Below are 6,406 nucleotides of genomic sequence, written 5' to 3'. Positions count from 1 at the left end.
CCGGTATGTGGCACGTACCGGTACTAAAGGCTTGTCCCCTTTAGTACCGGTTCGTGGCACGAACCGGTACTAATATAGTACCGGTTCGTGGCACAAACCGGTACTAAAGGGGCTCGTGGGGACCCGGCCTGACGCAGCCTGCCACTACCCCTTTAGTACCGGTTCGTGGGACGAATCGGTACTAAAGGCTCAACACGAACCGGTACTATTGATCGCAGCCATGAACTGGCACTATTGATCACATTAGTGCTGGTTTTTTTACAAACCGGCACTAATGTGCTTCACATTTGACCCTTTTTCTACTAGTGGGTGTTTGAGAAAGATTTGAAAAAACTCAAAATGAAGGTATAAAAAGAAGTCCAAATACGTAACTGAGACCCGACCGGGCTTCTTCTTCTTGGGTGTTGTTCTCTGCCCGCGATGGCGTGCGTCTTCAATCTTGATGCGTCGAGCCACCACGTACGTGTGACTCAAAGGTTGGCCGGAGAGACGTACGGATTGTGGAGTTACCATGTAGGAGTAGGAGTACTTATATTTTCTTTTCTTTTCCTACTTTATTTATACATGGTTGTTTCTGTAATTGGGACGGCCGTCTCTGTCGGTCCCTTTCCTTTTCTTTTCTGTGTGTGGACGTGTCCAACTCGGAGGCTCAACATTTTTATCTTTACCTTAATTTTTCTCTATCTCTCTACCTCTTTATCTTTATCTTTATCTTTATCTTTATCTTTATCTTTATTTTTATCGTACGTAGTTGTAATTGTTACAAAAAAGTCCCTATAATTTTTGGTAATTGAACCCGCAGTCCATGTTTAAGTGAATCTGAGAAAACGCTTCATTTTTGCAGAAAACCCCCTCCATTTATTAGTTTTCAACCCGTAATCCTTCCCCAGTTTCCCCTCTGCCCCGACTAAAAAATCCCCTCTACGCCGGCCGGTGCCCGACCGCCCGATTCAGCGCCTCCGGCCGGAGACCGCCCCGCCGCCGACGAAGGCCACGCCGGTGATCTCCCCCCAGCCCGCCTTCCCCTCTTTCATCTCCTTTCTACTCCTCTCTCGGCCCCCTCGAGCTCACCTCGATCCATGGCCTCTCCTTAAACCTAGCTCCAGTCACGGCCACGACCGGCTTCGCAGCTCCCAGCCGCCATTGCCTGCGCCTCCCCCTGTGTCTCCCTCACCTCGCCGTGCAGCACCGTGGCTGTACGTCGCCAGCGCCATCAGTGGCAACCCGCTCTAATCCACCTGCACGCCATAGACAACGGCCATGGAGGACGCACCTCCGGCTGCTCACTCGTCGCTGGCCGGCCAGTACCTCCACCACCATCTCATCCATCTAGATTAAGGGTGCTTTAATTTCAACAGATTTTCTTCTTCTTTGCAACATGGTAATTTGCTGAGATAGAGTCTTGATTTGAATTATTGCAGAATGGCAATCTGCTTTATGTTGGCATTATCATCTCAGGATAATCCATATGTTTTCCTATGACTTGAGGAGTTGTTGATGGATGATATACATAGGCTACCAAGTGGTAGCTCCAATGTTGCAATTGAGGTCAGCAATGGGTGCTTCTCCTGGGATGGCTCACCTGAGATACCAAGGCTGAAGGATCTGAATTTTCAAGCTCAGCAAGGCATGCATGTTGCACTCTGTGGCACGGTCGTCTCTGGAAAATCAAGTTTGCTCACTTGAATTCTTGGTATGGTGCCAAAGCTATTAGGAGAGGCCAAGACTTGCATAACAGGGGCATATGTCAGCCACACGGCATGGATACAGAGCCGCAACATTCAGGACAACATACTGCTCGGCAAGGAGATGGAGAGTGAGAAGTATGGCAGGGTCCTTGAGTGGTATTCGCTAAACAAATACTTGGAGATCAAAATCATTGGAGAGTGAGGCTGCACTCTTAGTGGCAGGCAGAAACAAAGGAGTCAGATAGCTCGAGCATTGTATCGGTATGCTGACAACTATTTGTTCCATGATCCGTTCAACGCAGTTTATGCTCATACAGGATCCCAATTTTCCAAGGTAAAATACAATCTCCTTTTGTTACTGAACCTTTTTCCTACAATATTCGTATTTGTTCCGCTTGAAAAAGCTAGGACTAATCTTTTGATAATGTTATGTAGAATCTTTGCTGAACTCCCTTGGTGTTAGTTGTTCTTGAACCGAAGAAATGTGCGGTCTGGAATTGACATCGTTCAGTTCCTTGATGAAAACAAAGTTGCATGTCCTTTTAGTCTAAACGTAATATAAATCGCAGTTATGACCTGCCATTGCCATCTGGTACATTGTGTTTATAAGTGAGTAATTGGTACGAAGTTCAGATTACCAGTTTATGTTTGTCTTGGCAGATCGATGGTTTCGCCGCGGTCGTCGGGAGAAATATCATCAATGGTAAGGGAAAAACAAGTAGTCTGAGGCGGGCACCCACACCAAGCGGACGACCCAGGAAGGCAGCTCTGCAACTCCGCCTCATGCCACTTCCCATCTCTATGTTTGTGTCAGACCCAGCGTAAGGTAGTGGCAGAAGAGGAGGCCGGGAAGAGAAGCTCCAAGGTAGGAGGCTTTTGATCTGAAGGCAAGTTGGACGATCTGCTCACAAAGACACCTCTATTCTGAATTTCTACTTGAAAAGATTGATCAGGTCAAAAATGTACCTTGGCTATGTCTCTCACTGTGTGCTGAACAATGTTTTGCTTATTTTCATCTTGGTTGTTGACATCGGTGGTGTTATCTGTCAGAGAAAGTTGTTGAAGTGGAAGAAGAAGATGAACCTATACAAGAGCTGAAAAAAGGACGTGGTAGAAAGAAGGAAGCGAAGCCTAAACAGTATAATGATGTGAGTTCAGATTTCCTATGTTTTCTTCCCTTCTTCATCAATATGATAGCATAGTTGTCTTCCAGATTATGCGAATGTCTTTGGTTGTCTTATATTGTGAATGCATTATAGTTTGATGTGTTGTCTGTATTAACTGCTCAACATACTTTCCTTGAATAATTATACATAGACTGTTCTATCCCTTATTATTTCAAAAAATTCCGATTAACCGCTCAACCTGTGACAGTACTACCTCGCCCAGCCGCGCATCCAAGACGCGACGCTTGCTGGAAAGCTGGTCAAGTAGGCCCTCGACTGCGAGTTTTAGCTGATTGGTCCTGCACATTAGCCTAATTGCTACAATAACGGACTTACAACAATGATGCTTTCTATATTGAATTTTTATATTCGACCTCACCATTGCTTAGTTTCCTTTCCTGATGTCAAGACACAAAGAATTTGAGATTCAATTTATCTTTTTTAGTTTTTACACTAGAGTGCTTCATTTATATGTATTACTGTAGATACATGGGAATCCTTAAGGTGTCAGGCTTGTTCTTATTATTGCTCATGCAACCCTAAAATTCAGTTAAATGTACTACTTTTTAGGTTTTAGTGTCTGGATCTTCAATACAAAACAGAGTCGATTGTATATGTCAATTCTGTATTGGTTCTAGGCAAGTAGGTTGACATGTTCATCTATTATCATGAGTGTTGTGTTTACACTTGCAGTTCAGATATTAAGCTTAAGCTAAAGATCTGACTGTACTGTCTAGAGGTGGAATGGTAAGCTCTCTTTATGGTTCTTTTTGCTGAATATCTTGCAAATGCCACACTAAAGTGGGTATCAGTCCAGTATGTTCTTATGTCTATGCATCCGGGAAATGTTGACGCTTTATTGGTTTTGGTCACAAAAGTGTTCTTATGTCTATGCATCCGGGAAATGTTGACGCTTTATTGGTTTTGGTCATAAAAGTGTTAGCTGTACATGCTTTCATCTTGATTATATATTATATGGAGTTCTTAATAATACTACTTCTCAGTTAGTTCATTGAAGTAATGATACAATCAATTGGATGTTTTTCTACGGTTATTGATCTAGCAGAAAAAATGTTGTTTTCACATCATTGTTTTAATCCAATGTTCAGCTTTCATGCTATAAGCTTTACTGCTTTACTCATTTTCGTAGGAAATGCTGAACGTTCGTATAAATTGAATCAATGTGGCCTTACATGTAGTGCCGGTACTGTTAAATTTGTAGATATCTTATTTTATTCAGCAGTAACTTTATTTTCTTTTCACTTCTTTTTTATAAATGTCATGGAGTCAGTTATAATAGTGATTTCTTTTCCTTCTGAAAGAAATTGTTTATCTGCTTTGGGTTTCAATTTTAAGGCCATCTCGGTACAATCTGCAACTACTTATAGACTACTTCATCTGGATGGGTTTGCAACTTTGTGTACAGTTTGCTTCAATACCTCTGGTATCATTCTACTGTCTGCTGCTATTTTTCCATTTGTTCAGTTGCTACCTCTACCCGCCAAGTTGATTTTCTGCAGATAGAGTTGAAGGTGAGGGTCGTCTATGGGTTATCGTCCGATATGTTGGCCACTAAGTTGAGGTGAACGTAGGCAACGTTGGTCATGCTCAATAGGTAATGTCACAGCAGCTGAATTTCTTCATAACTGGCATAGGCAGTTATCTTCTTATGTGCTGCTGTTTCTAGAGGTAACCCCCTAATCAAATAAAATTTTGGCGTCTGATTCATCATACAATATTTGTGTGCTTGGCGGAATAAACTTCTAAGATGACTTTCTATACTTTGTTAGGCGAATGGTATGTAGCATGCATGTACCATTATATACATCTAGCCTGCCTGTAAGTGCAGTAAGAAATAATGATATGATGAGCTAGGGTGAGAATTTCAAAGTGTTGGAGATAGAATCAGGCTTTTATTTCTTGAATTATTTGAAGTGGATCATATATGTAAAACTTCAAATAATTTCTGAACCCACTAGATGTTGCAGCGTAGAACTACTACTTCTTCAACTTGAAAAGGGTCAATGATTTTTTCATAGCTGCATCGTTAGCTTATCTATTGACTGTGGTTTTCTTCCTGGTAGTTATAACTAAGTTTTCGCTTTACTGTAAAGTGCACATATGCAATTGTGAAGGGCATCGAGTTTTTTCTTCAGAAGCAAAGATCGTAAGCTTCTTTTATTCCCAGCAAAGCTCTCTACTTTATTTCAACTATAGAGTAGAGGGGCGAAGACAATTTATGAGTAGAATGGTAGTGAAGAGAGGAGCTGCATAGTGTCTTCTCGTCGTGACAACTATTTTTTTACCTCTACTGTTTTGCAATAGTTGACTTGATGTTTTGCCTTGGCTGCTTTGCTGTGTACGATGGGTGGTTGTAGCTGCTGCCTGTAGCATTGTATGGTTGAAGTGTTTTGTCTTTGACGCAATCCAAATTTTGGCAGCACTTGTTTTGGAGACACGGGAGAAGACATGGGGTGACGTAGTAGTGTGTGGGGCGGGCGGAGCGCCGGGAAAGGCCACAGCAACACCTGCGCTTCAATCAATTACGATGGCCTCTGATCAAACCATACTAAGCCAGTGTAAAGGAATTGACAAAGTGCAAAATTGTTCAAACAAATATGACTTGGGGCAACGTAGCAGTGTGTGGGGCGGGCGGAGCGCCAGGAAAGGCCACAACAACACCTGCACTTCAATCGATTATGATGGCCTCTGATCGAACCATACTAAGCCAGTGTAAAGGAATTGACAAAGTGCAAAATTGTTCAAAAAAATATGGCGGGTGGTCCCACATCTAAAAATAGAGGGAGAACTCAGTTATATCAAACATGTGCCTTTTTTGTCAAAGACAAAGAAAAGTGTACTATGAAAGGAAATGTGTGCCATTTTTATCAAATGCCTCCTATCCCACCCCCACCCATGTATTTCTCCCAAGTCATATGCCGTTCCCATGCTGCCTTTGCCTCCTTCCTGAATCACCAGATCATCATCGATGTCGGCCGCACCCGCACCATTGTCCCATCCACTTCTTCATTCTCCTCTCCTACTCCCTGCAAGTGCCGCAAGCTATGGCCAACGATTTTTACTATGCTCTTGACATTATAAAAGTCTCACGTTCTGGAACCTACACACTTAAATGTCTGTTAGAGATGTTTATCACATCGTAAACTATGTGTTCTACCCATGCCAACGGCACGGATGGAAGGAAAATAAGCGGCAATATGGATGAGATGCCTGTTGAAATAGAGGACGTGGATCTGCGTCAGGGAGGGGGTCTTAACTAAGGACCTGAGCTATTTTTCTATCTCCCGTTGCAACGCACGGGCATTTTTGCTAGTAATAATAAAGCAAATTGGGTTTCCTTCGTCCGTCATGACAATTTTTGGAAAAGTCCCTCTATTTCAGAGAATTCAACCCGTAGTTCTGTTTTAAGTTAAAACGAATCATTTTTTCATAGTTTACATAAAAGTCCATGTGTTTTGTTAAAATCAACCCACAGTTCGGATTTAAGTCACACCCGAACCGTTATTTTACATTTTTTCAAAAAAAGCTAAT

At 42.4% G+C, this 6,406-nt stretch overlaps 1 long non-coding RNA gene across 1 annotated transcript; it reads left to right on the top strand.

Annotated features, from left to right (window-relative positions):
* Nucleotides 1-891: 891 nt before the first annotated feature.
* Nucleotides 892-5,747, top strand: LOC123088222 (uncharacterized). The gene is made up of 6 exons (XR_006441788.1): nt 892-1,340; nt 1,422-2,022; nt 2,349-2,641; nt 2,739-2,836; nt 3,425-4,469; nt 5,296-5,747. It is a non-coding gene; the product is annotated as an uncharacterized lncRNA (long non-coding RNA).
* Nucleotides 5,748-6,406: the final 659 nt, after the last annotated feature.

Source organism: Triticum aestivum, chromosome 4A (assembly GCF_018294505.1).
Source record: "Triticum aestivum cultivar Chinese Spring chromosome 4A, IWGSC CS RefSeq v2.1, whole genome shotgun sequence".
NCBI classification, from domain to species: domain Eukaryota; kingdom Viridiplantae; phylum Streptophyta; class Magnoliopsida; order Poales; family Poaceae; genus Triticum; species Triticum aestivum.
Note: the sequence above shows the minus strand (reverse complement) of the source record. Positions and strands in the feature narration are given on the sequence as shown.